Here is a 24,869-nt window from a genome sequence, read left to right as displayed (position 1 = left end):
CTATAGATAATAAAGAAGTGTAAAAATATAGTTAGGTGGTGTGACCACTATTGTCCTTATATGCCTTTTGTTATAATTTCTCATGAAAAAACTCCAAAAAAGCAGAAATATTCCTTTATAAAGCATTGTCTATTTTTTATGTAAACAGAAACTCATTACAGAGAAGTCTGGTCCCACTGTGCCAATAGCTTTGAAACTGCAACATATTGTTCATCAACAATCCTGGGAGACAATGAACTAATTAATTTTTGATGTTATTCTGTAAAAAAATTTATCCTCTATAGCATACAAATTACACAGCCTCATTAGAGCAGAATGTAAGATACTTGAGGGCAGGGTTACGTTCATATCTATCTTTTTATTCTTAAGAATCAGGACTATGCCTTAAACAGAAAAGAGTGGTTATCAAAATGTTGAAATTGTAAAAGTTGTTTCTTTCTTAAGTCTTTGGACTATCAGGTTTGAAGAGAAATTTCTGACATCATTTTTCAAAGCAGAAATATACTTACTTTCATTATCATAAGATAGGGAATCTTATGCATCTTTTTCTCCCAGACTACAGTCCTTTCCATGGAGCCACACTTCCACTTGATGAAACTTTAAAATTCTACTTCCAAAAGGATTTCAATGACAAGAATGATGACATGATATTTTTGCATTTGGGCTATTTTTGCCAAAGATCTTGTAGTGTTTTGCCATTTCCTTCTCCAGATCATTTCATAAATGAGGAACTAAGACAAAAAAGGATTAATGATTTGTCTGCAGCCATGCAGCTAGTAAATGTCTGAGGCCAGATTTGAAGCCAGGAAGATGAGCTTTGCTGACTTTAGACCCTGCATTCTATTCATCCTAACACCCAGTTGCCCTTTTACTGAGAGTAAAGGCTCTTAATTCCCATGAGGCCTATAAAGGAAAAACTCACTTGCTGGGCCAGAGAACTGTTCCGGGCATCAAAAAATTCTGTTTTGGTCATCATAAGTGGGGGAAAGGAAAGTGGGAGTGTGAGTATAGATCAACCCTGAGCAATTATTCTAATGGATAAAAAATTGATCTTGAAGTCAGAAAGTCCTGAGTTCAAATCCTACCTTATTTACTATGAGACACTGACCAAGTTGCTTAACTTTTATGATCTCTGGTTTCCTAACTGCTGAATAATAGTACTACCTCATACAGTTGTTATGAGGCTCAGATAACATCAATATAATGTGTTTTATAAAATATAAAACACTATGTAAAAATGGGATATTATCATTATACTGCAAAAACAATTCCAGGGGGCATGCCTAAAATCATAGAATCATATTCTAAAATAGCTCCTGTACTGGTTATGATGAACCCTAAAACAAACTGAGTTATTGTGGGATCCCTGCTTGGGATATGTGTTTCTGCAAGAAGAAATATATTACCATAGACTGTTGGAGATCTCTTCAATTATTTTCAAAGAAAGACCTGGGTGGTCACAAGATAACCTCTATTATTTCTTACTTTGGAGTCTGTTCTGCATGTTCTCATGAGAAATACCCATATTTTTGAAACCCTAACCAATCAAACCTCCTTAATTTTAATGACACTTGAATGGCTAATTCCTGTTTCCTGCCTTGATAGTTTATAGTTGAGATTTCAGTGGATCATTTTGTGGCATATAAACTCTTCCTGATCTAAAATTTGACTCTGTTAAGATTCTTTTCTATAAACCCCTTGATCATTTAGAAGTTATGGCAAAGCCTATGCATTTGACTGTTTTCTGTTTCATCTTTCTTTAAAGTAATATTAGTTGCAAAGTTTATCAAAGAAAATCCTTGTATTTCCATCTTTAAAAAAACAACAAAATATGAAGTATGCTGAAATTTAAGGCAATCTTAAATTTCTCTGAAAAAATGATGGTGGTATGTAGAGGGCATATGAATGGAATTGCTAGGACGAGACACCATAATGAAATAGACAAGAAAATTGTCTATAATTTTTGCTGTCTATGAAATTTGGGTGTTCTTCCTGAAAGGTTAAAAGGTGAAAACACTATGCATCTTCAAATTAAAAGCAGTCTCAAATGACTAAAAACTGCATGCACATTGTAGTTATGGTAAATCTAGCATGTAGACTCTAATTAAGGAAGACTCAAATTCTTGCTATTCAGCAGATCAGCTATCATATTCACTGGCAGTAAGCTTAGATAGATTCAAAGACTCCTGGGTTGATTGTATAATATACTATTTAGAGGTAAACAAGACCTCAGAGAGCATTTAGTCCAATCTCTTTATTTTACAAACTAGAAAATGGAGGCCTGGAGAAATAAGATGTCATGAAATTTCTTGAAGTCTCACAGGGTAAACTAAAGGGTTAGCTGAAGGTGTAATAGAAGCCTTCCCTTCCCTTTCCTTCCTCCCCTCCTCTTTCCTCACTTCCCCTCCCCTCCCCTTTCTTCCCCTCCTATGAACCTTGAACCTACTACCTTCTGAAGCTCAGACACCATGGGGCCCTGCTCCCTGCCTAAAGGCTCTCCTCTGGACCCTGCTGGCTTCAGAGTGATTATCAATAGTAACTGTGGCAGCTTCCCCCCCAGCCTGGTGTCTTTCTTTTCTTTGTCTCATTAAAGGGGCCATGCCCTGGCTACTTCTTAAACGGGCCTATTCAATGAATGGGTATTACCTCACTCTAAGTGAGTATCTGTATAGACCTTGGCCTAGAGGGGCCAACGTCTCCCAGTGTATCCTGGGTCATCTCCAGTCATCCTGATAAATATTTGGTCACTGGATTCAGATGGCTCTGGAGGAGAAGTGAGGCTGGTGAACTGTACAGCCCTCCCTTACTCAAAACAAAGTCAAGTGTAAGTCATGCCATCATTTCTCTGATGGCATGGTCTTCTTCGGCAATGAACCAACACAACAACCTTTGTATGAATCTTATATATACCTTTATGTGTGTATGCTATCTCTGTTCTTATGGTAAGCCTTTTCCCTAGCTAAGAAATGCATGGGAAAAAGACAGGTCTATCTCAGGGCTAGAATTCATAGTGGGTAGATGTCACTTCTCTGTGTGTTTGGGGAAGAAACATTTTGAGCTGGAGATATTTGACAACAAGTTAGTGTGGGAGGGGGAGAATTTTGAAATTAGTTTATCTACCTTCCCTATTTCAGTGGACTATGTCTATGGAAGGAAGGGGAGGAACAGAGTCTACTCACAGGGTTGTGTTCCTCCGTTGCTAAAGAAGACCATACTATCAGAGAAATAATGGCACGACTTGCACTTGACTTTGTTTTGAGTGAGGGAGGGCTGTACAAGGTCACCAGCCTCACTTCTCCTCCAGAGTCATCTGAATCTGGTAACCTGATATTCCTCAGAAGGTAAATTTGGATGACCATTATTATATTTAGAAAGATCTAGGAATAATCAAAGCCCTGTAGGCAAAGTCATTTCTCGGATAGTATGGTCTTCTTTGGCAATGAAGGATGAACATAATCCAATGAGTAGACTCAGTTCCTCCTCTTCTGTCTTTCTCCCCTTCCCCTTCCTTCTCCTCTCCATACAAAGGCAAATTTGGTTGGAAGATGATAACTAACAAATAGGGACAGCTAGATGGTGCAGTGGATAGCATATTTGATCTAGGTTCAGGAAAATCTAGGTTAAAATCTAGCCTCAGGCACTGACTAGCTTTGTGAGGGTGAGTAAGATCATTCCAATGATAACCTCATTCTTGCTGCTAATACAAGTGCTTCCTGAGGGGCCAAGGAAACAGTCTGGAGATTCAAAGTTTATTGGTTTCACATAGATATAGTAATCAAGAATTGGGTCCTCAGAAGCCATCTAATTTAACCCTAAGCATGAATTTTCTCTACAGAATTCTTAATAAGCAATTCAAAATTGTTTTTAAAAACCATCAAGGATAAGGAATTCATGCTCATTTCTAGAACGAGCCAATTCCATTTCTGTTAGTAATCTCTCCTCGACTATTATGTTAAAATCTCTCCCAATTTAAAACTCCTTCAATATCTATAGGTTCTAACTCTGATTGGTCCTTGATCACAGAATAAATCTAATCTTTTTTTGTTAAGCAATTAAATGTTTGCAGCAGTAGGAAGACTCTTAGCACTTCACTAGCATATACTTTATGTATGAATTGGACCTGTAATTTTATTAGGTTAGGGAACTCCCAAAGAGAAAACTCCCTCTACCAATGCAGAGTGGCAACTATTCTGCAACCTATCATTTTAGTGAATTTCTGGGGACACTGAGAAGTTAAGAGACTTCACCATAGTAACCCAGCTAGTATGACTCAGTAGTGAAACTCAAACTCATCTTTCCAAATATAAAGGTACTTTTCTATACACTACATTACTTCTCTTTAAGATGTAGGAATTGAGGTCATAAGGAATGGCGAAAAGAGAATCTCACTACTGTTAAAAAGAACTAGGTCTCTGAAAACTGATGAGATTGGAGGGTAGAAGAGATAATAGATATATTTCAATATCAAGCTAAATTAAATAATTGCTTGCAAGTACAGGTTCCCAAATCCCAAACTATGCAAAGTAAAACAGTAAATGGAATTCCCCAAATACAGGATCAAAAAAACTTCAAAGACAGAAAGTATACCACACGAACAATTAGAACAGTATTAATTAGCAACAATGTTCTTTAATGTATAAATAATAAAATGATCAAACAGTCCCATAGAGAGGTGTATAAAAATAAATATAATTTCATAGACTGAGGTCAAGAAGTCTTAATGCATTGCTTATTGCTAAATCTGGGATCTTCCTTCCAAATTCTGTCAGGGATTGAAGGGTCCTTTCCCAAGAAGAAATCAAAACAATATAAAGTGATCCCAACTTTCACATAAGCCACCTTATATCATGGCTATAATTCTGATGTATGCAGCTGGAAGAGGATTTCTTTGTTTCATGGCTTTATAAACAATGGCAGCATGACGTTTTCAAGTACAGTTAAACTTTCCCCTAATTCAAGTAGGAGTCCTGCTAAGTCCCTTTGGTGATTATCTGTACTTAGCACTCGAGTACTCACATTCAGGTGAAAGTTAAGATACTTGCAAAGAGTTTGTTCTTTTAAGTAACTTAAACATCCCTTTGTGAAACATTTATATTTGATTTGCATAATAAGACTGTTTCTTGGAGCAAAATTGAAATTTACAGACAACATGGTATATAGTACATAGAATTATGTGCTTTGAATAGGGAAGATTTAGGTTCAAGTCCTTCCCTAACACTTACTATTTAGGTGGATAGAGTCCTGGAGTCTGGAAGACCCAAATTCAAATTTGTCCTCAGACACTTATTAGCTGTGTGACCCTGGGCCAGTCACTTACCCTCTGTCTATTTCAGTTTCCTTCATGCATTGATTTTAAAAAAATGAACTTCACCTAATATCCTTGTCCAAATGAATACAAAATGCAAATGAATACAAATTCTGAATGAATGAATGAAACTCATCTTAAAGAGAACTAGCTATTACTTCCTTTAGGGAATCTATTAGGGGGCCAGGTATAATTAAGAGGAGGGTACCAGCTACAGCTTGGATAGATAAGGTTTTTACTTTGGTTATCAGTATGTAATCTGGGATAACTGGTACAAATGAACAAGGAGCTGGGCCAAAAAATTCAAAAGGAAATGGCAAAGCTCCTTTAATGACCCCAAACTTCTCTCAGGAACAAAAATATAGATTTTTAATATCAACATTCTATTTATGTGTTTTTTTTAATGGATAGAAGAGGAGACATAGATCCCAACAGTGTCCAAAGAACTGAAAATGTATAATACAGAGGCACATCAGGTTTTGAATGAGATGTAATATATAACCAAGGTAGAATTTCAAGAATTCATCAAGGACAAAGGCTTTATGAAGAAAATTCAGAATAGGAAGAAAAAAAGATGGCATATCACATGGCAAGGGTAAGGGATGGCAAGTGGACAGCCTGGTACTACACTGCTCTCCTCTTGGTGTCACAAGAGAGCAAGAAGGCTATAATTGTAGAGGGTCTTCGAAAAGAGACCCTCAGGATTGGTGAACATAAATGGGTTGCACTACAGGACACTAAAGAGAATATCCAAGTCAATGAGAATGTAGATTTATTTGAGCATTTGAGAAATTAAGTTCCGGAGTGGTGGAATCTGGTGGGAAGCAGCTGGAGTGGCTCTGGGTGTATGAGTTTGAACAATGATTTGACAGAAATGATTTGGCTTTTCAGAAACAGGAAGAATTGATTGTGAGTGGTCTGTCTGGGTTTTGTCCTTGAACTAAATTCTAAGAACTTTCAGGTAAAATAGTCATATAAGGCAAGTAGTTACCAATTATGAAACATATAGTAATGCCTCTATCAGTTTTTAATATGGATCCCTATCGATGTACCTTGGCTTTTACAGTAGTTTCTTTTCATTGCCCAAGTCAAGGAAGGTGTATTTCCCACAGCAGCTTTTTTTTATTTAGGCAGGAAATTATATGGCTGAATGTATCTTTTTCCCTTGGAACACTTGCCAGCAGCACTCCCATGTCTGGGTATTTGGCATGAGGTGTGAGTGGGTTTTATTATGTGTGGGCTGTTCTATTGTGGGTGACATTTGCTTTTCATCTGAAGGGAATGATGGCTCTTCATAGGAAAGTAATTCTTCAAACATTATCATGTATACAAAATGGTTTAACTTATGCAATTGATGTTTGGTAATTGTGCATTTTTTCCACATGGAGCCTAAGTTGAAGATGGTGTGCTCATTCCCATTCAGTACTATTTGACATTTATGGAGCTTTTTGCATTTTAAGACTCTTTTAGTTACTAGTCACTAATTATATCCCCCTTTTCATTAGACATCCCTGTTTTCTAAACATGGGATTCCTGGGGATGAGAAAGAGAAAAAAAAAGAAAGCAGAAATGAGAATAACTCAACGTTGCATTCCTTTTTATGCTTCCGTTTCTTGAGTTAGGAGCAAAAATGGAATTCTTGGCTCACTATTGCACTAATGTTATCCAGGTTACTCCCCAGTTTTGAAATTTTGCATTGTTATAGAAGGGAGAATTATGTAACAATAAAGAAAAACAAATTGAATCAGAATCAAGACTTATTGCTGACAGGGACTTAGAAACCTAGTCCAGAGCTTTGATTTATAGATGAGGAAACTAAGTCTCAGATTAGTTAAAGAATTTACTTTAGATCACACTAGCAGTAAATGACAAAGTAACCCAGGTTTTCTGTTTTCAAATCTAGCATACTCTCTTCTACACCACAAGAGGAAAGATAAGGAAATAGGAATCCTCAATCTATGTGATCTTGAATGGGTTTTTAATCCGAATACAGAAAACCGGGCTACAAACTTCAGATCTCTTTATTACCTGTTTTTTGGTTGGTTGTGGTCCTTTGTTCTCAAAGAGGACCAAAATGACATCACCATGTTGGAGTGAAGATACAGTGCATCTGACTGTGGCTGATCAAACCAATATGGGCTTGTAAGTCTCTGCAACAGGTCAGACACAAATAGTTCACATGAACATTTGAAGTGTAGATAGCTCTAAATGAGCACATCTCATGTTTCTTTTGAGATACTGCTATTCTGCTCTGCTCATAGAACACAGTGCCTTCTTTGATGCAGGCATGCCATGCTGGGCGATCCTTTATGAGTATCTTTCATCACACTCAATCAATTCCAGTGTTCTTCAGAGAGACCTTGAGAGTGCCCTTTTATCACCATTGCTGACTAGCTATGTTATCCTGAGCAAGTCATTTAGCCTGTTTGCCTCAGTCTCCTCAATGGTAAAATGGGGGTAATAATAGTATCTAACACAAGGGTTGTTGAGATGATCAATATAATGTTTGTAAAGTCTTAGGGCAGTACCTTGCACATAGTAGGTGTTTTACAAATGTTTATTTCCTTCCTACACATTTGCATTTGTCCAGGTTTAGATTAACGCTCTGGAGTCTTTCCCTCAAAGTCTAGTGATCAATGACTTCATGTACAATGGAAAAAAGAGGAAACAATTTTTCTGAAGATCTGGCATCAGGTCCCTGCTTTGATGTTTGTTTCCTATATGACCCTGGACATATCACTTTATCTAATTCAATAACTGTGGCAGGCACTGTACTAATCCCTGAACCTCCTTTAGCTTCCAATTCCTTATCTATAAAATGAGTCATTGAATTAGATGGCTTGTGAGTACCCTTACAGTTCTGCATCTACAATCCTATGTCTATAGCTTTGTAACTGTGGAAGAAGAGGTAATAGCTAACATATAGCATTTTATATCTTAAAAAGGATTTTAATTATATTATCTCATTGTATCCTTCACAACAACACTGTGAGGTAGGTACTAAAGATATTATTCCCATTTTATGGATGAAGAATATTAATCCAGAAATGATTATAAAGGTTTGGTTCCACTGTCACAACAGCTGAATAGGTCATGGACAGGATTCAAACCCAGGTTTATCCTGATTCTAGGGAAAGTATTCTTTATTTTATATCATGAAGAGAATATATGTGTGAATTTGGCTCATGTACGTATGGTGTCTGAAACAGAGGAAATCTTTGCAGGAAAAAAAAGGAAAGGAAAAGGTACAGGAAGAATGGGAGGAAAATAGCTTCATGAAACAGAGGAATGGAAGACACAAAGTAAACAAAAGAACAAACTATTTGTTCCTATTTGTTCAGGAAAAAAGAATGATATGAAAGAGAAGAAATCCCTGGAATGCTCAGGTTCCCTTATTAAGTTTTCCTTATTAGCATTATTATTATTACCCATTTTTCTCTTACTTTTTCTGCTACTAAAGTGTGGGAGGAAAAAGGAAGTCTGCTATCTGCTTCAGATCTGGCTGGAAAGGATTAGTCTAATAACATGGAAGCAATAGATATTTTATGTATATAATATGTATCTATGTATATGTATGTATGTATTGAGGATCCCCTTGTAAAGCATCCACTCTGGATAGGGGGAAAAGATCTGAATAATGGGATTGTAAACAAAGATACATGTGGACTTACTATATTCCCTGGTGAGAAAGGAAATGAGGCCATAATGAATGAAAAACAGGTCAAGCAGGCAGAGTGAACTGTAATTTTGAGTTCTGGGAGAGAATTTTAAGGGTGAAGTTAAAAGGTTGGGTGAACCAGGGCAGAACAAATGTTCTTTGGCAGAGCTCATGAAAAATAAGACATTCCCAAATGAATAAGGTACCACCAAAGAAACCCGCTCGCAGATTTGGAAAGAGAGGCTTCTGAACCCGACAAACAAAACAAACATGAACATCTCCATACTCAAAGATTAATAGCAAAAAAGAGGATTGAATATGAAACTGCGAGTCTTCCACAAACAGCTTATGGTTTTAAGAAAAGTATGCATCTATGCAACATGACTAAGGTAAAAATGTAAAAGAAAAGAAAAGAAAAGGATGCAGTAAATTCAATAGTAATTTCAGATTTGTCCTTGTCTGCATCTCCTTTTCATCTTCACTCCATCCTCTTGTGCAGTGAAAAATGCTCAATTAAATTTTGTCTTCCTAGAATCAGAGGAGTTCTTTTTATTTACTTTCTATTTCTAAGCCTGAAATAAAATACAAACCTAGCTTAGCATTCTTCTGGCCATTGGTGTTTTATGGTAGGTAAATCAAATCTGGATGAAAAGAAGAAGATAAGGAACAAACAAGCTTTTGTACTGAATCTATTTTTAATTTATGGAATTAAACAAGCATTTCCATAACATAGTATAATAAAAAAGACAATACCACATGAAATCAAATCCAATATGTACAACTTATTACTCCCTCTAAATATACAACAAAGTTATCATGTAAATTTTTCTTTTTCTCTTTTACTTCCCCTCCACTCTAGAGATGGCTGTCATTAGACACAAATACACACACACACATACACACACACATACGTGTGTGTGTGTATGTGTGTGTGTGTATACATACTTCTATTTATCAATTATTTCTCTGGATGCAGATAGCATCTCTTTTCAATATGTCCTTTTCGTTTAATTAGGGTATTTATAATAGTCAAAATGACTTATCCACTCAAAGTCATTCTTAAAACAATTTTACTGTTTCCGTATTTTTAAAATGTATTTATTTTAGTTTTCAACATTCATTTCCACAAGATTTGAGTTCCAAATTTTCTCCCCATCTCTCCCATACCCCCACTCCAAGACACCTTGCATTATCAATACCCCTTCCCCCAATCTGCCTTCCTTTCTATCACAACCATCCCTCCCATTATCCCCATTTTCCCCTTTTTCTTGTAGGGCAAGATGGATTTCTATACCCCATTACCTGTATTTCTTATTTCTCCATTGCATGCAAAAACAATTCTCAACATTCATTCCTAAAACTTTGAGTTCCAACTCCTTTCCCTTCCTCTCTCCTGCTGGGTAGGTAAACAATTCAATATAAGCTATACATGTGTAGTTATGCAAAAGACTTCCATAATAGTCATGTTATGAAAGACTAGCTATATTTCCCTCCATCCTATCCTGTCCACATTTATTTTATTCTCTCTTTTGACCTTGTCCCTCTCCAAAAGTGCTTGCTTCGAATTACTCCCTTTTCCCATTTGCCCTCCCCTCTATCATCTCCCTCACTCCACTTATCCCTTTCTCCCCTACTTTCTTGTAGAGTAAGATAGATTTTCATACCAAATTAAGTAAGCATGTTATTCTCTCCTTAAGCCAAATGTGATGACAGTAATCTTCACTTTTCCCTCTCACCTCCCACCTTTTCCCCTATGTTGAAAAAAGCTTTTTCTTGTCTCTTTTATGAGAGATAATTCACCCCATTCCATTTCCATTTTCTCTTCCCAATATCTTCCTCTCTCACCCCTTAATTTTACTTTGTAGATATCATCGCTTCCTATTCAACTCACCCTGTGCCCTCTGTCTATATGTATATAATCTCTCCAATTACCCAAATACTGAGAAAAGTCTCAAGAGTTACACATATTATCTTTCCATGTAGGAATGTAAACAGTTCCACTCAGTAAATCCTTTAGGATTTCTCTTTCCTGTTTATCTTTTTCATGCTTTTCTTCATTCTTGTGTTTGAAAGTCAAATTTTCTGTTCAGCTCTGGTCTTTTTCATCAAATATGCTTGAAACTCCTCTATTTCACTGAAAGACCATTTTTCCCATGAAGTATTATATTCAGTTTTGCTGAGTAGCTAATTCTTGGTTTTAATCCTAGTTCCTTTGACTTCTGGAATATCATATTCAAAGCCCTTTGATCCCTTAATGTAGAAATTGCTACATCTTGTGTTATCCTGACTGTATTTCCACAATACTCGAATTGTTTCTTTCTGACTGCTTGCAATATTTTCTCCTTGATCTGGGAATTCTGGAATCTGGCTAGAATATTCCTAGGAGTTTTTCTTTTGGGATCTCTTTTAGGAGGTGATTGGTGGATTCTTTCAATATTTATATTACCCTCTCACTCTAGAATAACAGGACAGTTTTTTCCTTGATTATTTCATGAAAGATGATGTCTAGGCTCTTTTTTCATCATGGTTTTCAGGTAGCACCATAATTTTTAAATTGTCTCTCCTGGATCTATTTTCCAGGTCAGTTGTTTTTCCAATGAGATATTTCACATTTTCTTCAATCTTTTCATCCTTTAGGTTTTGTTTTGCAATTTTTTGGTTTCTCATAAAGTCATTAACTTCCATTTGCTCTAATCTAATTTTTAATGAACTATTTTCTTTAGTGAGCTTTTGAACTTCCTTTTCCATTTGGCTAACTCTGTTTTTTAAAGCATTTTTCTCCTCATTTGCTATTTGGACCTCTTTTGCCATTTGGGTTAGTCTAATTTTAAAGGTGTTATTTTCTTCAGCATTTCTTTTGGCTCTCCTTTAGCAAGCTGTTGACTTGCTTTTCATGATTTTCTTGCATTGCTCTCATTTCTCTTCCCAATTTTTCCTCCACTTCTCTTACTTGATTTTCAAAATCTTTTTTGAGCTCTTCCATGGCCTGAGAGCATTGCAAATTTATTTTGGAGGTATTTGATGAAGAAGCCTTGACTTTGATGTCTTCATCTAATGGTATATTTTCTTCTTCCTCACTTGAAAGTATGGAGGAAAATACCTGTTCACCAAGAAAGTAACATTGTATAGTCTTATTTTTCCCCTTTTTGGGGCATTTTCCCAGCCCGTTACTTGACTTTTGAGTCCTTTGTCAATTGCAGGGTATACTCAAGGGACCTGTAAGTCCTCAGTTTCTCCAAGGTGGCACAATCAAGGGAGAGGAGTTTACTCCTCTCCTGGCCTGTGCTCTGCTCTGGGAGAAACCACAAGTTTTCTGCCCATGATCTGCAAGTAGCATTCCCTCTTCACAATTACCTCTAGCTCCACCACACCAGAGCTCCTCCTCACCCCAGGACCTCTACTCAGACCTGAGACCCAGATCAACAGCTCAATTCCCCCAGGGCCTTTGGGCTGAGGGCTCCAAAAATGTACCCTGTGCCACAGTGACTTTCACAGCACCGGGTCCAGGGCTAGGGCCTAATCCCGCTCCTTCTCATCCAGGTGAAAGAACTTCCTCACTGACCTTTGAAGCTGTCTTTAGCATTTTTGGGGTGAGAAATCTCAGAACCAGAGCTGCTGCCTGGATTTCTGCCTACTCCAGTCCCAGTCAGCTGTGCCATATGGCCAAGGCTGGGCTGTGCTCCACTCTGAGCCCAGTGCAATAAACATTTTTCATTGCCTTTCAGATTGTCTTGGGTTGGAAATTGCTTTCATTCTGCCTTTTTGTGCCTCCTGCTGCTCTAGAATTTGTTTAGAGTCATTTTTTTACAGGTATTTTATGGGCTTTGGGGGTACAGCTAAGAGCAGCTTCATCCTCCTACTCGCCATCTTCAACAATATACTGTTACTGTACACAGCAGTCTCTTGGTTCTGGTCATTTCACTCTTCATTTTTCCATGCAAATCTTTCCATGGTTTTTTTAAGATGATTGAGCACATCATTTCTTATAGCACAGTAGTATTCCATCATAATCACAACCTAATCTAATTTGTTTTGGTTATATTTCCTAACCAGAAAAGTGACAAGAGATTTTGTGAGGAAGTAGAAAGGGTCACCTGAACAATGTCTTTCTTTGACCAGTTCTCACCTCCTTGGAACTACAAATCTTCAGCTTTTTCCTGCTTTCTGTGCCACATAGGATACAGCCAGGTCTTCTGTTCTGGTGGCTTGCCTCTCACCATTTGCCTACTCTCTATGTATGTCTCTACCCTCTAGTTGTCCCTTCTTCTTATTTGTTCAGGTCTCTCCCTTTTGTCTTTCTGCGTGCTTCTATTCAAGAGCTGTTTTCCCCAAGAATGATCACAGGGCAATTTGAAACTCAAGGTCAACCCACCATGCTAGCAGGACTGGATATCTACTTTCAGGATTCTTGAATTACTGTCTCCTGTGAGCATGACAAAAAAGACTTTTACATGAGAAATTGCATTCTTATCATTTGTTTTATAACTTCTTACTTCCTGATCAGCATTGTTTTCCCTCAATGGAAAAGACTATCATATCATACTTCTTATCCCACATAAGACTTTTTAAAATCCCTTCTCCCTGTTTCCTGTCATGCTATCTAAGGAAGAATATTATACATGAACTATACATATACATATGTATGTATTTGTGTGTGTGTGTGCATGTGTGTGTGTCTACATTGAAGTCATCTAGGTGACCTTGTATCAGGAAATAGTTTTTTTCAGTGGAGGATATTACTGGAAATTTTAGCTATTGACTCCCCAAATTTGTTTAAAAGCAGCAACAAGGAAGAAATAGTCAGGTTATTATAACATCTCTTTTACGTAGTGCTTTAAAGTTAACAAAGATCATGCCTCCAAACAATTCTGTGGGGTAAATGGTACAAATATAAACCCTGTTTTCAAATGATAAAGCTTAATCTCAGAGGACCCCAGTCATCTGCACAAGGCATATTCAGGGGATAGAGAATAATTCAATTTAGTTGGAACAAAGAGTAAATAGAGGAGAAAAATAAGCAATAAGAACAAAAAGATTGGGTGGTAGCAGAAGGTGGAGACTTTGATTTCCAGGCAAAGAAGTTTGAAATTTATTCAGAAGGCAATCAGGACCTGCTGATTGTTTTTTGAACAGAGGAATTACATGAGGAAGATGTGCATGAGGAAGATGGAAGGTAGTAGTGTGATGGGTGGATTGTAGTACAGATAGAACCAGCATAGGAAGACCTTGTAGGAAATGATTATAATAGTCTAGGTAGGTGGTACAGAGGGCCTGTTCTAGATTATTGGCAGTGGGATCAGAGAAGAGAAAGAATTGCTATGAAGATGAAAGCAATGACAGCTATTGACAATTTGGATATGAGAAGGACAAAGGAATAAGAATCTGGCAATGATTTCAAACAGTTAGATACCTGAATGTGCTAGTTGCTTTCCTAACTTTATGTTTTTATTCACATTGTTTCATATACCTGGGCTGTCCTCTATCCTGTCTTTACCTGCTAAATACTTACAATTCCTTTAAGTTTATATTAAATACCACCTTCTACAGGAAATCTTCCTTGCTTGTTACTTTGGGAAAATATTGTCCCTTCAGGCTCTCCCAGTAGCATTTTGTTCCATGCCTACCAGTTTAAGCATCATATATTATTTTGTAGTATATTTATTTATATTATGTAAAGAATGTAAATTCTATGAGGGTAATAACTATGTATTATCTAAACTTTGGTAATCACTTGTATATCCAGTACACGTAGGCACTTAATAAATATATATTGAATGACTAAATGAACAAGTTTCATTCATATTTAGGTAGCCCCAATGATTTAATGTGCAGCTAGGTGGCACAGTGGATAGAGGGCTAGATGAGTCCAACAAGTCAGCAATACTCATCTTCCACTGTTCAAATTCAGCATCAGACACTTATTAGCCATGTGACCCTGGAAAAGTCACTTAACTCTGTTTGCCTCTCTATTTGCTGGCATCTTCCTTTATAGACTGAAAAACCTAGAGAATATTGCCCCAAGAAAAATACTAGAAGAGTGGAGCCAGCAAAAAAGTGGAGTACAGCAGTCTTTTAGCTCAAGAGGTTGGAGGAATTAACAAGAAAGCCTCCTCTTGCTGTGGCTGAAGGGGACAAGCACAGGACAGGAGGCTTCCAAGCAAGCCTTCCAATGGCAATCTCTACCTCAGTAGACCAGCAGGAGATCCTGAGTCTCAGGCTGGAGGAGCAGACAAGCTCCAACACCAGGCACACATCAACCATCACCACCAGCACCAACTCAGTACAAGGTAAGCTACCAGAGCAATACAACATCCAGCTGCCAGAACCTGAGGTCCCAGCACACAAAACTAGTAACCAGATCCCTAGCAAACAGCACAAGACGTCTGGGACAGTGCCCCCTGGGCCACAGAAGCAGAGATCAAATATAAAATCCAGGAAAAAAAGGCCAACAACATGAGCAAGAAGCATCAGAGAAAAGCAATGACCATGGAGAAGTAGCTTGGTGATAGTGAAGATCAAAACGCGAAATCAGAAGGGAACAACATAGTCAATATACCAATAACTGAAACCTCGAAGGGAAATATGAATGGGTCTCAAGTCCAAAAAGCCTTCTTGGAAGAGTTAAGAAAAGATTTGCAAAGTCAAATAAGAGAAATACAAGGAAAAATAAACAATTACTTTAAAAATACAGTTGACAAAATGAAAAAAAGTACATTGAAGAAAACAACACCTTAAAAAGTAGAAATGGAAAAGGAGCTACAAAAGCTAACTGAAGAAAGCAGTTAATAAAAATTAGAATTGGGCAAGTGGAAGCTAATGTCTATATGACACATCAAAATCAGTCAAACAAAATAAAAAGAATGCAAAAATAGAAGAAAATGTAAAATACCTCACTGGAAAAACAAGTGACCTGGAAAATAGATCCAGGAGAGATAATTTAAGAATTATTGGTCTATCTGAGAACCATGATGAAAAAAAAAGCCTGGACAGAATCTTCCACGAAAAGAATCATGGAAAACTGCCCTGATGTCCTAGAAACAGATATAGTTCAACATGAATAATTATGGAAAGTACCCACCAAGTACCTCCTGAAAGAGATCCCAAATTGAAAATGCCAAAAATATTGTATTCAAATTCCAGAATTATCAGGTCAAGGAGAAAATACTGAAAGCAGCCAGAAAGAAACAATTCAAATATAGTGGAACCACAGTCAGGATTACATAGGACCTTGCAGCTTCTACATTAAAAGATCAGAGGGCTTAGAATATTATATTCCATAAGGCAAAGCAGTTGAATTACAACCAAGGATAAACTACCCAGGAAAACTGAGTATAATCTTTCAGGGGAGGAGATGGACATTCAATGAAATAGGGGACTTCCAGACTTTCCTGATGAAAAGACCAAAGCTCAATGGAAAATTTGATCTTCAAATACAAGACTCAAGAGAGGCATAAAAAGGTAAACAGGAAAGAAAAAAACCAAAAAATAAAACATGCTATTCAATAAGGGCAAACAGTTTACATCCTTACATGGGAAGATGATATTTGTAATTCTTGAGAATGTTATAACTCTATACAGCTCTTGAGAAGTGTATATAGAGACAGAACTATAATTCTTGAGAACTATATCTTTATTAGATCTTCTAGAAGGGAAATACATAGACAGAGGGGGTGGGTTTAAGCTGATTTTGGTATGATGATAAAAAACCTAATTAAGCAATGAAAAAGCTTTGTAATGGGAGAAGAGAAAAGGAGGAGGCACAAAAGGATAAATTACATCACATGAAGAGGCACAAAGACATATTACTGTAACATGAAAAATGGGAATTAGATGATCATTCTTTGAACTTTAGTCTCATTTGATTTGGTTCAAGGAGAGAATAACATTCATTTAGGTGTATGTGTGGAGGGTGGGTAGACACAGAGAGAGAGAGAGATTACCCCCCTATAAATATATATATATACACACACACACATACACATATATATACATACATACAGACATATATATACATATATGTGTCTGTATGTATGTATATATATATATATAATGAGTCTATAACTTAGATATACCAGAATTATTCCCATTTTATGGGTCAAAAAGCTAGAGAATATCTAAACTGAATTATATTCTCACAGCTAATAATTGGAAGAGACCAGGAATTAACTCATGTCTTCTGACTAAAGTCTAGCATTCTTTTCACTATATCCTGTTGCTTCCCCTCATGTAATTTTTCTTAATCTTTTATTTTGTAACCTTGCATCATTGTATCTTCAACATCCAGTGACCCAAGAATGGAATCAAGGCAAAATTCCTCCTTTGTAGCTATGTCTAGTTTTAGATGAACTAATGCCATGAACATCGAAAGAAGAGAAGTGGGGGAGAGGGGGTGGAGGCAAGATTGCTGAATAGAAGGACAGACTTGTAGAAGTTTCCCTCCATAGCCCATAAAATACCTGTAAAAATTAATCTAAACAAAATTCTAGAGCAGTAGAAGCCACAAAATGACAGTAAAAGAGATTTTTAACCCAAGACAGCCTGGAAGGCTGACAGGAAAGGTTTATTAGAAGGGTACAAAGTGAAGCATAACTCAACCTTGGCTGTGGTGCAACAGTGACAGGTCTAGAAGAGGCTTCAGGGGCCAGAATCCCCAGCAGCAGCTGCAGTTTCCAGACTGCTCAACCCAGAAACACCAAAGACAGTTTTAAAGGCCATTGAGAAAGCTCTTTTACCTGGGGGAGAAGAGAATGAGATCTGGCCCAGCTGGCAGCAGCAACTGCAGTGGCAGCATCCATTTTTGGAACCCTTGGCCTAAATCCCCTGGGAGAACTGAGCAGCTGATCTGGATCTCAGGCCTGAGTAGCTATTCTGGGTTGAGGAATGGTGCTGGTGTGGTGAAGCTGGAGGCAGTTGTGGAGAGGGAATTGTACTCACAGATCCTGAGCAGAATAGAGTGCTTGAGGTTGGTCACAGACAAGAGCACAGGCCAGGAGAGGAGTAAACTCCTCTCCCTTCATTGTGTCATCTTGGAGGAACTGAGAACTTACAGGTCCCCAGAGTACGCCTTCCTCTTTACCAAGGACTCAAAAGTCAAGTAAGTGGCTGTGAAAACACCAGGGAAAAAATAAGACTATAGAAGGTTACTTTCTTAGTGAACAGGAATTTTCTTCCATTCTTTCATGCTAAGGAAGAACAATGAGAGGAAGACCTAAAAGTCAAGGCTTCTGCATCCAAAACCTGCAAAGTAAATATGCAATGGTGTCGGGCCATGGAATGGCTCAAAAAGGATTTTAAAAATCAAATAAGAGAAGTGGAAGAAAAATTGGGAAGAGAAATGAGTGTGATGCAAGAAAATCATGAAAAGGAAGTCAACAGCTTGCTAAAGAAGATGCTAAAAAATGCTGAAGAAATGAGAACTTTAAAAATAGGCTAACTCAATTGGCAAAAGAGATTCAAAAAAGTCATGAGGAAATGAACATTTAAAAAGCAGAATTAGCCAAATGGAAAAGGAGATTCAAAAGCTCACTGAAGAAAATAGTTATTTAAAAATTAGAATGGAGCAGATAGAAGCTAATGACTTTATAAGAAACCAACAAATTACAAAACAAAAACAAAAGAATGAAAAATTTGAAGACTGTGAAATATCTCCTTGGAAAAACAACTGACCTGGAAAATAGATCCAGGAGAGACAATTTTAAAATTATGGGACTACCTGAAAGCCTTGATCAAAAAAAAGAGCCCAGACATCATCTTTCATGAAATTATCAAGGGAAACAGCACTGATGTTGTAGAACCAGAGGGTAAAATAAATATTGAAGGAATCCACCAATCACTTCCTGAAAGACATCTGAAAAGAGAAACTTCTAGGAATATTGTAACTGAATTCCAGAGTTCGCAGGTCAAGGGGAAACTATTGCAAGCAGCTAGAAGGAAACAATTTGAATATTGTGGAAATGCAATCAGGATAACAAAGGATCTGGCAGCTTCTACATTAATGGATTAAAGGGCTTGGAATAGGAAATTCCAGAAGTCAAAGGAACTAGGATTAAAACAAAGAATCACCTACCCAGCAAACCTGAGCATAATGCTTCAAGGGAAAAAGTGGTAATTCAATGAAATAGAGGACTTTCAAGTATTCTGGATGAAAAGACCAGAGTTGAATAGAAAATTTGACTTTCAAACATGAGAATCAAAAGAATCATGAAAAGGTAAACAGGAAAGAGAAATCCTAAAGGATTTACTAGAGTGGAACTGTTTTCATTCCTACATGGAAAGATAATACTTGTAACTCTTGAAATTTTTCTCAGGAGTTGGGTAGTTGGAGGGATTATACACATAAAAGTATATATAGATAGAGGGCACAGAGTGAGTTGAATAGGAAGGGATGATATCTAAAAAAATAAAATTAACAGAGGAGAGAGGAATATATTGGGAGGAGAAAGGGAGAAATGGAATGCGGCAAATTATCTCTCATAAAAGAGGCAGGAAAAGTCTTTTTCAATGGAGTGAAAAGGGGAGAGGTGAGAGAGAAAAAGTGAAGCTTACTCTCATCAGATTTGGCTTAAGGAAGGAGTGACACGCATACTCAATTTGATATGAAAATCTATCTTACACTGAAGGAAGGGAGAGGAGAAGGGGATAAGTGAGTGAGGGGATGATAGAAGGGAGAGCAAATGGGAGGAGGGAGTAATTAGAAGTAAACAGTTGTGGGGATGGACAAGGTCAAAAGTGATAACAGAATAAATGGGGGCACTATAGGATGGAGGGAAATATAGTTAGTCTTTCATAACATGGCTATTATGGAAGTCTTTTGCAAAACTCCACATATATAGCCTATATTGAATTGCTTGTCTTCTCAGTGGGGATGGGTTGTGAGGGAGGAAGGGAGAGAAGTTGGAACTCAAAGTTTTAGGAACGAAGGTTGAGAATTGTTTTTGCATGAAACCTGGAAATAAGAAATACAGGCAATGGGTTCTAGAAATCTATCTTGCCCTACAAGAAAAGACAGAAGATGGGGATAAGGGAAGGGAGGGGTGTGATAAAAGGGAGGGCAAACTGGGGAAAGTGGTAAGCAAAATGCATGGTGTTTTGGGGTAGAGGGAGGGGAGAGATATGGAGAAAATTTGGAACTCATAATTTTGTGGAAATGAAAGTTGAAAACTAAAAATAAATAAATAAACATTAAAAAAAAAAGAGAAGTACATTGCCCTAAGAGTCAAGGGATCTAGATAAAGGAATGGCATTCTCAGGAGATAACTAGGCTTCAATTAGAAGTAGGATGTGGAAGGAAGATTTAATAAATGATTATAGCTATAGTATACCTTCTTATGAAAAATGTGAGAAACTCCATTTTCCCCCCTCTCCCCTTTGACTTCTCGACCAAAAGCAAAAAAAGAAAAGATTGCTATCCCCAGTCTACCTACTGTGTATGAGAATAGAGGGAATAACTTTGAATTTTCCAAGGAGCATGAAACAGGAATCTAGTCATCCACCAGAGAAGGAAGATTTTTAGGACAGCACCAGTTTAAGGAGCTGCATTGTGGGAGTGTTCAATAGGTAAGTGCCCCTTGTAAAGAGGATTTCCTTAACAATACATTTTTTTAAGAAGAAGATTATCAATAGGGGAAATCTGAAGTTGAAGTATTAAAGGCATGATAAGATGAGTCAGGAGATCTGGATCTTGCTAATCCTCCATAATAATTAATGTGAATTGTCTGGATGCTCACACTGGATATAAATAAGAAATATTTGTGCAGTGTAAAGTATCTTTACTTTCCAGGAAGACCAATGAGTACAATGGATAATTTGAGAAAATTGCACTATTTGAATTTGTTCATGTCTCCATGAGATGTCTCTTTGATCTGAAGATCAAAGTGGAAGGAAATGGTGGTGTCAAGAGATACAGGTAAAAGGTCTAGCCTAAATGCCACATACTCATCCTTCTACCCACTAAGATTCATAATTTCAGCATTTTTTTCCTGGTCTCTTCACCCTCCTTCACTCAATATTTCCAAACCACTGCCAAATCTTGCCATTTGTACTTCCATAACTCCTCTTACACATGATGCCTTTTCTGCACTCAAACAGATACCATTGAGTTCAAGCTTTTCTCACCTCACACCTAGATTATTGCAACAGTCTCTTAACTGGCCTCCTTGACTCGAGTCTTACACAGAGCTGACAAAGTAATTTTCCTGAACTCCAGGTCTGATTACATCACTTTAGTGGCTTTCTATTGGCTGCAGGATAAGATATAATACCTTCTGCTGAGCTTTTAAAACCTTCACAACAATCTTCCAATCATCTGACCTTCACTTTTGTTTTTCATATACAACATTCCATCTGCCATAACCACACTTTTGCCCACATGCTTGGAATTCACTTTTTCACCTCCATGGCATAAAGCCCTTCTCTTCCTTTAAAATGCATTGTAATCACCATCTTCTGCATGAAATTTTTTCTGATCCCCTTCTCTTCCAAACTATTATTTTAATGATTTTGTATTTATCTAATGTTTATTTATGTGCTATATATTTAAATATGTACTTGTTCTCTTCTCCTTTAGAATGTTCTCCTTTAGTGCAGAGAATGTTTCATTCCTTGCACTGGAATGCCCAGAGCCTAAGAGGATATTTGGGACATAGTATTCATTTAATTCATGCTTGTTGATTTATTGATTAAGCATATTGCTAAAGATGGAAATGTTTTCACTCTCATCTAGAATTATAGAACTTTACATACCACCTATATACTTACATTACAATGATTCATGTATTTTTCTGATTATAGTAACTGAGAGCAGGAATAAAATCTTATTTATCTAGCATAGTGAATTGGATATAATAGGCAGCAAAATAATTATTTGAATAAATAAGTAACTGAATGAATGCAATCATTCAGTGCAAGGCACTTGTTTCTATGATTTTTGTTTGACCCACTCATTCTTTAGGATTAGATTATTTAGTTTCCAATTGATTTTTAGTCTATATTTCCATGGCCCTTTACTACATATAAATTTTATTGTATCATGATCTGAAAAGAATGCATTTAATATTTCTGACTTTCTGCACTGGATTGTGATGTTTTTATGTCCTCATACGTGGTTGATTTTTGTGTAGGTGCCATATATTGCTAAGAAAAAGGTGTATTCCTTTCATTCCCATTCAGTTTTCTCCAGAGGTCTACCATATCTGACTTTTTAAAATTTCTATTCATTGCCTTAACTTCTTTCTTGTTTAATTTGTGCTTAGATTTATCTAGTTCAAAGAAGGGGAGGTTGAGTTCCCCCACTGGTATAGTACTGCTATCTATTTCTTTCTGTAACTCTCTTAACTTTTCCTCTAAGAATTTGTATGGTCTTCCATTTGGTGCATATATGTTTAGTACTAATATTGCTTCATTGTCTATGGTACTTTTTAGTAGCACATAGTTTCCTTCCTTATCTCTTTTAATTAGATCTATTTTTACTTTTGCTTTGTCTCAGATTAGGATTGGTCCCCTGCTTTTTTTTCCTTCAGTTAAAACATAATATAGTCTACTCCAGCCTTTTACCTTCATACTGTGTGCATGTCTCTGCTTCAAACGTGTTTCTTGTAAACAACAAATTGTAGGATTATGATTTTTCGTCTACTCTACTATCCACTTCCATTTTATGGGAGAGTACATGCCATTCATAGTTATGATTACTATTTATGTCTTTTTCTCAATTCTATTCTTCCCTCCCCTTACACTATTCTTTCTCCTTTCTCCCTTTCCTTCCTCACTAGAGTTTTGCTTTCAACCACTGCCTCCCTCAATCTACCCTCCTTTCTATCAACCCCCTTTTCTTTCCCTTTTCCCTTACTACTTTTTCCCTCTCTTCTATACCTCCCTCCCTTTTCTTTCCTCTTTCCCCTCCAACTGCCTATAGGGCAAGTTACGCACACACGTGTGTATATGTGAATGTATGTATGTATATACATATACATATGTGTATATATACATGTATCAGTATGTGTATATACTTTATATGTGTGTACATATACATATATATGCACATATATTTTAGAATTATCTGGAGTCTAATAGCATTCAACATAATAGTGATGATGAGTTAAGATTCCATCAATTAGTGAAATATATATATATGTGTGTGTGTGTGCGCATATCTATATATATAAACATATACATACACTGCTTGTTATATAAATGCATGTTGATAGAAACTTAACTCATTATGTTTTGAATATCCACTGAGTATAGTTATTAGACCCTTTAGATAATTCTAAAGCATAAATACTTCACTGACCTGATTCTTTGACTTCACCTAATGAATGTGTCCCTTGATTTCATATGCTTCTTCTTCAAGGTAGAAATATTCTAGTTGTGTATGATATCTGCTTATTGTTTGGAACTGAATTTCAGTGATACACTACATTCCTAATTCTTTAAGCCATGTCACAATAAAAACATAGTATAAAATACTAGAAAAGAAAAAAGCACATGTGTTTTTAATTTGACTAATAGTTGTGTTTAAATCAAAATATTTCTTATAGTAGGCTGGCACTTTAAGCCACATGTTCCCTCTCCTTTCCTGACTAGAGTGGCACCCATCTCAAAGGATTTATCTGAGACTTGATGAATAACTGATGCTGGTGACTTCAGGGAATGTGATGAGAGTAAGAAAGCTTTGCTTGCGAACGCTAATGTATTAATAAGGAGTCAGTATTTACAACATAAGGGCTGATGTGTTGTTGTTTTTTTTAAATAGCCCTTGTATAAGGGTAAATTTTCATGTCTTAGAAGGAATAATGATGTGAAATAAGATGCTTTCTAAAGATGATGATCAAGTGCTTCCTTTTCATCATTACATCCTCTTTAATTCATTTAAACATCTTATCATTGGGAAGCCTAAATGAGAAGCCATATTAATTGGAAAGCTCTCAGTCCATTATCAATCATTTTCTATGTAAACTACTGTCTTCTGACCCAAATTAGAGTGGGACTGTGTGGCTTGATTTATTTGATTTATATTTCCAAATGAATTTTACTTGCCCTTGAAACCCTCTACAGGAGATTGAAAGCCTCTTGGCCTACAGGTCTCCTAAGACCATCCTTTGCTTTCCCCCTAAAATTACCTAGAGATGGGCCTTAAATATAAGTTAATATAAAAAATTTAAGAGTTTCTTTTTATAGTTGCTTATAAGCCTTTACAGACAGATTCAAATTTATAAAGCACCTCTCCCTTGGCCCTATAACTTAGCACCAGCATTGCTGTTGTTATTGTTGAGTTGTTTCAATCACGTCCAACTTTTCATGACTCTGTTTGGGATTTTCTTGCCAAAGATACTGGAGTGATTTGCCATTTCCTTCTCCATCTCATTTTATTGATGAAGAAACTAAGGCAGGCAGGGTTAAGAGACTGGCCCAGGGTCACATAATGTCTGAGATTGGATTTGAATTCAGGTCTTCTTGATTCCAGGTCTGGTATCTGTGCTATCTAGCTGCCACCCCCCATACATATGAATATATATACACACAGAGGTTATGCGTGTGTATAAAGAGTCCAGTTTCTATGAATTAGTTGATATGCATATATATATATGTATATATATATAATAAAGATAGACTGAAGTACATACTCTGAGAAAATTCAGTTTATTAACACTGATGCACCTAATTGTCAACAAAGTGGCTCAGATAAAGTGGCCACCTCATTAAAGTCAGCAATCCCAATTAAAAGGAGGGGACCCTCTTTATTGACACACAAAGGATCTGGATATTCATGGAATATTATGTTTGACTATGCTGAGCAAAATGAAGTGGCATTCAGGTGAGGTTAATCACACCCCTCTCTGATAATTAAGGAATTCTTTTTCTTTTATAGGGCCCATCTACATCTTGTAATCTTTGCTAGTAGATAAAATC

This window comes from Notamacropus eugenii, chromosome 5 (genome assembly GCF_028372415.1).
Source record: "Notamacropus eugenii isolate mMacEug1 chromosome 5, mMacEug1.pri_v2, whole genome shotgun sequence".
Lineage (NCBI taxonomy): Eukaryota > Metazoa > Chordata > Mammalia > Diprotodontia > Macropodidae > Notamacropus > Notamacropus eugenii.
This window is presented reverse-complemented; position numbering follows the sequence as displayed.